The sequence below is a fragment of the Vitis vinifera genome, chromosome 2 (assembly GCF_030704535.1).
Source record: "Vitis vinifera cultivar Pinot Noir 40024 chromosome 2, ASM3070453v1".
In the NCBI taxonomy this organism is placed as follows: Eukaryota; Viridiplantae; Streptophyta; class Magnoliopsida; order Vitales; family Vitaceae; genus Vitis; species Vitis vinifera.
Genome location: NC_081806.1, coordinates 11,410,111 through 11,420,222, shown reverse-complemented (window position 1 = coordinate 11,420,222; position 10,112 = coordinate 11,410,111).

Below are 10,112 nucleotides of genomic sequence, written 5' to 3'. Positions count from 1 at the left end.
CATCTAGTCCATGACCTAGGGTCATTCATCTCGTCCATGGCCTCGGGTCCTTCTTTTCACCCATTTCCATCTTTATGCCACTCATTATACACTTGTCTCACTGCATTGTCATCCCTCCACATAGAGTCGTCCCATCTATGTCGTTGCGACCCCATCTTTTGACCTTATCTCTTAATGTGCTAGGACAAAATCTCTGGTCATTCTCTAGTTCTTCGATATAGTTCACTTCGTTCCATTCATTGTTTGTATCTCAACTCACATTCTCTACACTCGTGATCTCTACCGAAGAGGGGCATATTTGTAGACCCTCTATTTTGTCCCTTTAGCACATATCCTTAAGTTCACTTCCAGTGCTCCACAATAGTTCTTTAGTGGCCCATTGCTACTCATGCTGCTTACCTTTTCTAAGCCACCTCAGAGACTTTGGTTGAGGGATTATCTAACCTCTTATTGTGATCCTTGGCAGTCTTGATTTAGACTAGGCTTCACTTAGATACACTTGGCCCATTAGGCACCACCTTAGGCCCACTTAGGCACGCTAGGCCCACTTAGGCACCCTAGGCCCATTTAGGCACCCTAGGCCCACTTAAGCACCCTTGGCCCATTTAGGCACCCTAGGCCTACTTAGGCACCCTAGGTCCACTTAGGTACCCTAGACCCATTTAGGCACCCTAGGCCCATTTAGACACCCTAGGCCCATTTAGACACTCTAGGCCCATTTAGATACACTAGTCCCACTTAAGCACCCTAGGCCCATTTAGGCACCCTTGGCCCATTTAACTAGGCCCATTTAGGCACCCTAGGCCCATCTAGGTACCCTAGGCCCATTTAGATACACTTGCCCTACTTAGGCTCACTTAGGCCACCTTTCAGGTAATTTTTTGCATGTTTACATAATTGCATTTTTTGTATGGCTTGCATGGCTCGTTTATTTTAAAGTTGCATGACTTGACTTTTTACTATTTTATTTTTATTTATTATATTTATTATTTTGTCTATTTCTTCATCTATTTTATTTCCTTATTACTTTGTCACTTTTTCCGTAATGCTTGTCCTTACTTATCTATTTTAATTTAATAATTTTGTGTAAATGTTTTTTTATTTTATTTTATTTTTATTTTTCAATACTATTATTTTATTATTATTATTATTATTATTATTATTATTATATTACTTGTCCTTATTTATTTGAAATTTTGTAGGAAATGTGTGGAAGGTGTGCACGGTATTGATATTTGGAATGTGGGATTTCCTTGGATGCATGATCATTGGAGATGGAATGGATACCATATTGAGATTGGAAGATGCGTTTTGGGAGAGTTTAAAGAAAGGTGGCTCTAGGAGATAAGGAAACAATTGAAGACTGACACGGCTTGGAGAAGAAGATTTGAGTTTAAGGTTTTTCTTTAGAAAGGGAGACAATTAAAAAAGAAAAAAAAAAAAAAAGGAAGACTACCAATTTGGTTTTGGAGGAATTATAAGGTTGTGCGTTTAATGAAAAAAGTCAGAGGGTTCTTTAGAGGAAAGTGAGATTTTTCCTTAGAAGAAAATAAAAGTCAACACCTTTTTTTTTTTTTTTGGAAGCTGGAGACCACACTTGGGAAGGTTTTTCAACACATTTTGGGGTGAGAATTTTAGGGGCAAAGAGAACACGCGGAGAAATTTTTTTTAAGAGAGAACACGCGCAGAACTTAGGGAGAGCAACAGGACTCTTTGGACATCGGATTCAGTTGCACACAAGAGCCACGTATTTGGGGGGGAGGGGGGTATCAGTGACACGAGGTAGGTAAGTTCCTGTTTTTAATCTCGATTTAATTTAGTTTTAATTTTATTTTTTAATTTGAATGTTTTAGTGATTTTAATTCATTAGTTTAAATAATCTTGTGAGATAAAGTTTATATTTTTAATTTCGGATTAGTTTAGTTTTAGTTTATCTTTTAGTTTGAATGTGTTTGTGATTTTAATTCATTAGTTTAAATAATCTTGTAAGATAAAGTTTATATTTTTAATTCTTAGTGGAGCTTCTCTTGGGCCATTCAATCAGACTCACACTTTTCAATATTGACACGATTCTCCGATGGAGTTATCTCAGGGCGCATAGATTCCCATACTATTGTTTCAACAGGACACATGTCGGACTTCGTAGACCTCACCATTAAGGTATTCTTGAGTTAGCGATAGACGAGCTTACATTCATCATTCTTGGTGGGATATTTTTGAGTTGATGATAAACTCACACTCTTTTGTGACCCTTAGTGGAGTACCTTTGAGCTGATGACAGATTCCATGTTCATTCTCTAACAAGTCATTTCTGAGCCATGGATAGGCTCACACATTCTCATCACCCCCAACGGAGCATTTAGGTTTATGACAAACTCTCTCATTAGTTACCTTAGTGGGTCACTTTTGAGTTAGTGACAAATAGGCTTCCTCAGTGGGTCATTGCTAAGCCATTGATAAGCAAACTCACATTCGCTTTTTTTCTTGGTGGAGCACTTTTCAACTAGTGATGGATAGGCTCCCACGTCGACTCTCAATGAGATAGTACAGTTTGATCATCTCAGGTCACCATTGGGTCTCTGTCAAGCTACTAGGGCAGACCGATATGCCTATACTCTATGAGTTGTGGATAGTTTGACCCTTTGATGCAGAGATGATTGGCTTAAGCCATTTGGTTACCTGCATGCTAGGATGCATCAATTGCTATGTTGGTGCATATTCCCCTTTTTTCTATTGTTGAGATGATTGATTTCCCACATAGCTTCCACAACCTTCGTCATTCGATTGAGGGATATTTACTTGCATTACTGGTCACAGTTTCAATGATTTTATCAAGATGAGCCTTCGAGGGAGCATGACTTTTGAGTTATGGTTGTTCTAGTACCTATGACTCCTTAGTAGATCGTTATGTTGAGGCGATGATAGTTTCCCCAGTGAACTATTTTGTTTAAGACCCACTAGTGGATTGTTTCTTTGAGATGACAACGGATTCCTCTAGCAAGATTTTGAGTTAGAGGCATCTAGATTATCATGACACTTCGTCAGGCCTCGTGATTTAGTTAGATGGGTTGTGAGACTTTATTTTATAGTTGATTTGACCATTCCAACTCATCAGTGGAGCATTCTTTTGAGACTCATGGAGTCTCTTTTAGACCTTTTCAATGGATCAAGAGTTATGGTGATAGCCACATTAGGGCATGTTTCCCCTTATCATTTCCTCATAACTTGGCGTTTAGAGCCACTATCTCTTCACAGTTATGGTGTTCAAAGCAACTTTCTCTCAACATTTCAGGAGTTCAAAGTCGTCATTCACAGTCTGGCATTTAGAGCCATCATTCACAATTTGACATTCAGAGTTGTCATTCATAGTTTGGCATTCAGAGTCGTTGTTCATAGTTTGGCATTTAGAGCCATTAGTTAGCTTAGCGCTCAAAGTCGTCGTTCACAGTTTGGCATTTAGAGCCATTGGTCAGCTTGGTATTCAAAGCCACCATATTTCTTCAATTTGGCATTCAGAGCTATTGGTCAGCTTGGCACTCAAAGCCACCATATTTCTTCAGTTTGGCATTTAGAGCCATTGATCAGTTTAGCATTCAGAGCCACCATATTTCTTTAGTTTTGCATTTAAAGCCATTGGTCAGCTTGGCATTCAGAGCCATTGGTCAGTTGGCATTCAGAGCCACCATATTTCTTCAGTTTAGGCATTCAAAGCCACCACCTTCATTTTAGATGTTTAGAGCCACCTTCCTCCAGTTTAGGCGTTTAGAGCCACTTTCCCCGATTAGGCATTTAGAGCCACTTCCTTCGATTTAGGCTTTTAGAGTCACCTCCCTCAGTTAGGCGTTCAGAGCCACAATTTTAGGTGCTCATAGCCAACTTCTTAAGTTTAGGTGTTTGAAGTCACTGTCATCAGTTTAGGCATTCAAAGCCACCTTCCATAGTTAGGCGTTCAGAGCCATCTTCATCAGCTTAAGCATTTAGAGCCATTTTCTCATACTAGGTGTTCCAAGCCACTTCGTTCAGTTCCTCATTTCTTAGCTAGGCATTCAAAGCCACCTTCTTCAACTAGGCATTTAAAGCCACATTGCTCAGTTTAGGTGTTTAGAGCCACCTTTCTCAATTAGGCATTTAGAGCCACCTTTCTCAATTAGGCATTTAGAGCCACCTTTATCAGTTTAGGCGTTCAAAGCCATTTTGTTTAACTTAGGCGTTCACAGCCACCTTATTCCAGTTTAGGCATTCAGAACCACCTTCCTCAATTAGGCATTCAGAGTCATTTCCTCGGTTTAGGCTTTCAGAACCACATCCCCCAGTTAGGTGTTCAGAGCCATAGTTTCAGGCATTCAGAGCCACAATTTTAGGTGTTCAAAGCCACATTTCTTAGTTAGGCCTTTAGAGCCACTTTCTCAGTTAGGTGTTCAGAGCCACTTTTTCAGCTCAGGCGTTCAAAGCCACTTCTCTAGTTTAGGCATTTAGAGTCACTTCTTTAGATTAAGCGTTCAAAGTCACTTCCTTATATTAGGCATTCAAAGCCACTTCCTTATATTAAACATTCAAAGTCACTTCTTTAGATTAGGCATTTAGAGCCACTTCCTCATATTAGGCGTTCAAAGCCACTTCCTTAGATTAGGCATTCAGAGTCACATTTTTTCAGCTACTAGGCATTCAAAGCCATTTCTCCAGCTTAAGCGTTTAGAACCACCTTCTTCTATTAGGCATTCAGAGCCACCTTCCTCAGTCGAGTGTTCAAAGCCACTTCTCCATCTTAGGTATTCAAAGCCACCTTCGTCAACTTAGGCGTTGAGAACCAATTCCACAGTTTTAGGCATTCAAAGCCACCTTACTCAATTTAGGAGTTCAAAGCCACCTTGCTTAACTTAGGCGTTTAAAGTCATATGTTTTTAGAGCCATTTTCCTTCATAGGCACTCAAAACCACCATCACTCTCATATTAGCATTCAGAGCCATAGGCCTTCAAAGTCATTCTTCCCCATAGGCGTTTAAAGCCACCACTTTCCTTCATAGGTGTTCAAAGCCACAAGCCTTCAGAGCCATTCCTCCCATAGGCATTCAAAGCCACAAGCCTTCAAAGCCATTTTCTTCATAAGCATTCAGAGCCACAGGCGTTTAGGGTCATTTCTCCCATTGGTGTTCAGAGCCACCATTTTCATAGACATTCAGAGTCATTTCTTTCATAGGCATTCAAAGCCATAGGCCTTTAGAGCCATTCCTCCCAAAAATGTTCAAAGCCACAAGCCTTCAAAGCCATTCCTCCCATAGGCGTTCAAGGCCATCATTTTCATAGGCGTTCAGAGTCATTTCTCTCATAGGTGTTTAGAGCCATATTCCTTACTTAAGCATTCAAGTCATTTCTCAGTTTAGCGTTCAGAGCCATTACTCGTGGTTAGGCATTCATAGCCATAGTTTAGTTGTTCAAAATTGTTTGTCTTAGACTTGGTGTTCAGAACCACATTTCAAGCGTTCAGAGTCGTGATTTTCCAAAGTTTGTCCTCCTCCATTGTGTGTGATATAGCTCTTTGAGCTCATAGCATGTGTCTTGATTGTTTTGTTAGATACCCTACACCTTGTGTCCTCGTATGGTACAATTAGGGTTTTTCTCTTTATGTTCATCTCTATGCTCATAGGTGGTTTGAATGCTACTCAACATTGACATCGATTTTTGAGTCACATCTAGAAACATCTTAGAAGGAGTTTGGATCCATAGTGCAACTTTAGAGGCACTCTGAGAGCTACCCTTCTTTTAGGATTTTAGAGCCCCTTTTGTTCCTTTGTTGGTTTGAGCCCATTTGTGTTCTACTTGTGTAGCTTTAGGGGTCGTTCTTTTTCTTCAGTAGAGTTCACTTTGTTCCACTCACTATTCATACTTTCTTTTCACTTTAGTGTTCATATTCCTTATGCTCATGAACTCTACTGAAGAGGGGCATATTTGTAAACCCCTTTTTTTGGACCAAGGGACTTTTGTTTTTTGATTACTATTATTTATTGCATTTTATGGGGCATTATCTTCGCTTTTTATGCCACCACTTGATGACCACCCAAGGGTGAGCTGGGTATTTTCATTTGGGGAGAGTAGGAGACGACCTTTATGGGTGAGCAAGTTGCATGGGACGCATAGCAAAGGACGTTGCTACCTCAGCATGGTGTTGGTTGGGATGGAGATGTCTTTAAACGGGGAGTAGTAGAGTTGGTGGAGGCTTGGACGAGAAACAAGAATAGAGGAGTGAGCTGAAGGATTTTAGGGAGGTCGTTTTGTAAGCTGAACGAAAAAAAAATGGAGTGAGTACCAGCTATGAGGAGGTGTTAGAAGATGAGGAAAAGTCGGTTTTAAAAGGAGGAAAAACAGAAGGGAGGAGTCAGGAAGGGAATAACACATGTATGATTTCTATAAGCTGCATGTTCTTTCATTTTCATATAGTTCCAATATGTTTTCTATGTATGCTGGGATTCTATTTTGATGCATAAATATGAACTTTGGAAACTTTTGCATATTCTTATTGAATTTGAGTTTGTTTGCATGCATTTTATGTTTGATTTTTAACCTCTTTCCTTGGCTCTGTTTTGGGATTCCATATGAGATGCTTGCAATCATGTCTTGATTTCCAGTTGAAGTCCATTTTGGCTCACTCCTCGACATCTAAGCTCTTTGATTGAAACATGAAATGTGGTTTTTACTGGTCCATTTTGTTCCCATCACTTGTGCTTTGTCTTGCTATCTTCCTTTGTTTTTGGTACTCATCCGTGGTGTGCATCAAGTTTCACATCTTTACTAGAGGGAGTAAGAAATTGCAGAGATAATATTTTCAATCTATGGGTGTAAAGGTTACAACATGCTCGTCAAGTTGTAAGAAGGCTCAAAATGGGTCATGGATATGGCTTGAATACATCTAGTCTGAGCTAGTTGTAATGGGTTGTGTTGTGTCTATGCTAGACCTTTGTCACATGGGAATTTTATTGGAAATTATGATGGATCGAATGCAGAAAATGGTTTACTCCACAATGGGTCGTGTGAATCAAGCTCTATTATAACAAGTCTGAGGAAGCACAATTTGAAGACCGTATAAGAAATTGAAATGTGCAGGATTCTTAAAGGGAAACTGCTGCGATTGTGTGGACCCCGCATTTCCGGCTCATGCGTTTCCCACTCGATGGTGAGCTCGATTTTTATTTTTGAAAAATTGATCTTTTATTGATTAAGAAAAAATGACTTGGAGTCGCCACTTATTTTTGTTTTATTTTTAAATGGTAAACAAAATAAGAAAGAAAAACCCTAAGTGTGACTCCTTATTTTGGAAAAGGTGGTTTGCGAAAAACCGAATCGGGTTCGAGGGTCAGGTTACTTATCGGGAAGGTACGGTACAGACCGTAGCACCCCTTTAAGTCCCTAAAGTCGGGTCTCTACTAATAAAATGAAGCAATCATGGCAATGGACGAGTAAAACAGTGAATACCCGAAGTGATCATGCATGTATGAGAGTTTGAATATGCATAGACAATGATCAGATGGAGAGTGAGTACGTACCTCGGCAATAAGCCACCATGCACTATCAAGAGAGAGGGTTAGTGCACAATTAAGGAATAATAGTATGCATGTTAGAGAGCAGGATAAATAAATCATGTATGATAACTAAGTCAATCAATCAGATCAATCAATCGATCATAAGATCATGTATGTGGGCCCCCACCAAAGCCCGATTATTTTTGCATGGACCAAATCCGTAAATTCCATTATTCAGAATCACAAAATTTGATTCTTTGCTTATTTCAAAACATTTTCAAAACAGAGGAGGTGTGAAAATGGCTTGCCAAAAAGAAAGTGGCAACCAATTTTTATTAAAAATGTGATTTTTAGGACCTGAAACCCTAAGGATGAGAACTTAAAAAAGCTAAAATTATTGAAAGGGTTTAGAGATTGGAAAACTATTTAAAAGCTTGAACTTGAAAAAGATGTAAGAAATAGGAGTATGAGAGATTATTCATAAGAAAAACAAATAAGGATGAAACATGAAGAGATTGACAGTTCAGGAGACTTGGTCGTTAGTATTATCGAAGTTTGCTTTTTTATTGTGGGCGGAAATGGATCCTGCGAATCGCGAGTGTCTGACGAGGGAAGTTGAATTGCTCTCCTCTCCCATCCGGCGTCAGACGCCAGATGTGAAATATCTGGAGAAGGTGAAACGTCGACCGGACAGAAATCCGGATGTGATACATCCGGAGAAGGCGGAACGTCGGTCGGACAGAATTCTGGATGTGATACATCCGGAGAAGGGGGAATGGCTGCCAGACAGAATTCCGGATGTGATACATCCGGAGAAGGGGGAATGGCTGCCAGACAGAAATTCTGGATGTGGGACATCCAGAGAAGGCGGGATGTCGACGGACAGAATTCCGGATGTGAGACATTCGGAGAAGGTGGGACGTTGGCCGGACAGAATTCCGGATGTGAGACATCCGAAGAAGGTGGGATGTCGGTGGACAGAATTCCGGATGTGAGACATCCGAAGAAGGTGGGACGTTGGCGGATAGAATTTCGGATGTGAGACATCCGGAGAAGGTGGGATATCGGCGGACAGAATTCTGGATGTGAGACATCCGGAGAAGGTGGGACGTTGGTCGGACAGAATTCCAGATGTGAGACATCCGGAGAAGGTGGGATGTCGGCCGGATAGAATTCTTCCCCAGGTGGAATGATAAATAAATGAATGAATAAAAAGAAATTCAGGCACGACCCCACAAATCAAAAGCATGTGATGAATTTTCTCTCAAAATTTTCCAGAATAGAGAGAATGAGTAAGTATATTCCAGGCATCGAGGATAACCCTCAAACAATCAAGAAACAGAGGAGAGCAGTTTAAAATAGTTGGTGTAAACAAATTGAAAGCCAAGTTAGAAATCAAGCACAACAATCAAGCACAACATGGAGGCAAACGAACTCAGATTCCATAAGAACATAATAAAATCTCCAATGCTCGCATCCAAACACCAAAATAGAATCTTATCGATATCCAAAACAAAAAAATAAAGAAGATAATGAACAGGGTCCATACCTGAAAAGCTTTCTCACGGATGGAAGCTCACCTGACTTCGAGCCCTATTTTTATGACCCCTCATGCTAGATGCCCAGATTAGGACCTCTTTTCCAAAGGCTAATTTTCGAACTCCCCCCTCCTTCCTTTCGTTCTCCCTTTCGTTCTCCATTTTTTTTCCTCTCTCTCTCCCCTCCTCTCTATTCCTCTTTCTGCAAGTCACCCAACTGCGCCCCTATTCACCGGTCAGCCAGCATGGCTTTTCAACCACCCCCTTCAGCTGCACGCCTCATGCAGACGGCCTCCTGCTCTTAGCTGGGGGTCCCCTACCTCTACAGTCTGCAGCTTTCCAAATCCCCTTTACAGGTGTCGAATTCTGATAGCTCCTCAAAGCACTAACCTGATTCTCTGTCAGCCTCTCTAAAGACGCCACGTTGTCCCGGGATCGTGCCACCTGGCCAAATAACCTGCATGAAAGGTGAGAAAGAAAGTGCCCCAAAATGGGGGTCTACAGGCTGCCAAGTTCAAAACCATAGGCGGCTCCCAACTCAAGGAGTATTGTTCAGCCTTAACAAAAAAGGATCGTGGGTGCCAATCCGATTCCTATATTGCATGTGAAAAGGTCCATTTTCGGCGCATAATTGCTCCACATGCTAACATCAACTTAGGGAGCTATTCTTTTCTAGATACTTGCCATCACATGAAGACTTGCAATTATGTTCATTACGAGCTTCACTCGACACCAAATGTGCCACCCATGATTATGAGGGTTGCGCCTCTTGCTCTCCCCAAACGAATGAAGTCCTAGCATGCTGAACATTGTTCAGAAGTAGAGCTTGGTGAACCACAATGGATCAATTGTGATATTTGTACATTTATAATGGATATTCTAAGGCAATTTGAGGTTATAATGGTTGATCCACCATGGGACATTCATATGGAATTACCTTATGGGACGATGGCAGATGATGAAATGTGCAGTCTTAATGTTCATATATTGCAAAATGATGGTCTGATTTTTTTGGGTCACTGGACGCACTATGGAGCTTAGATGAGAATGTCTAGAATTG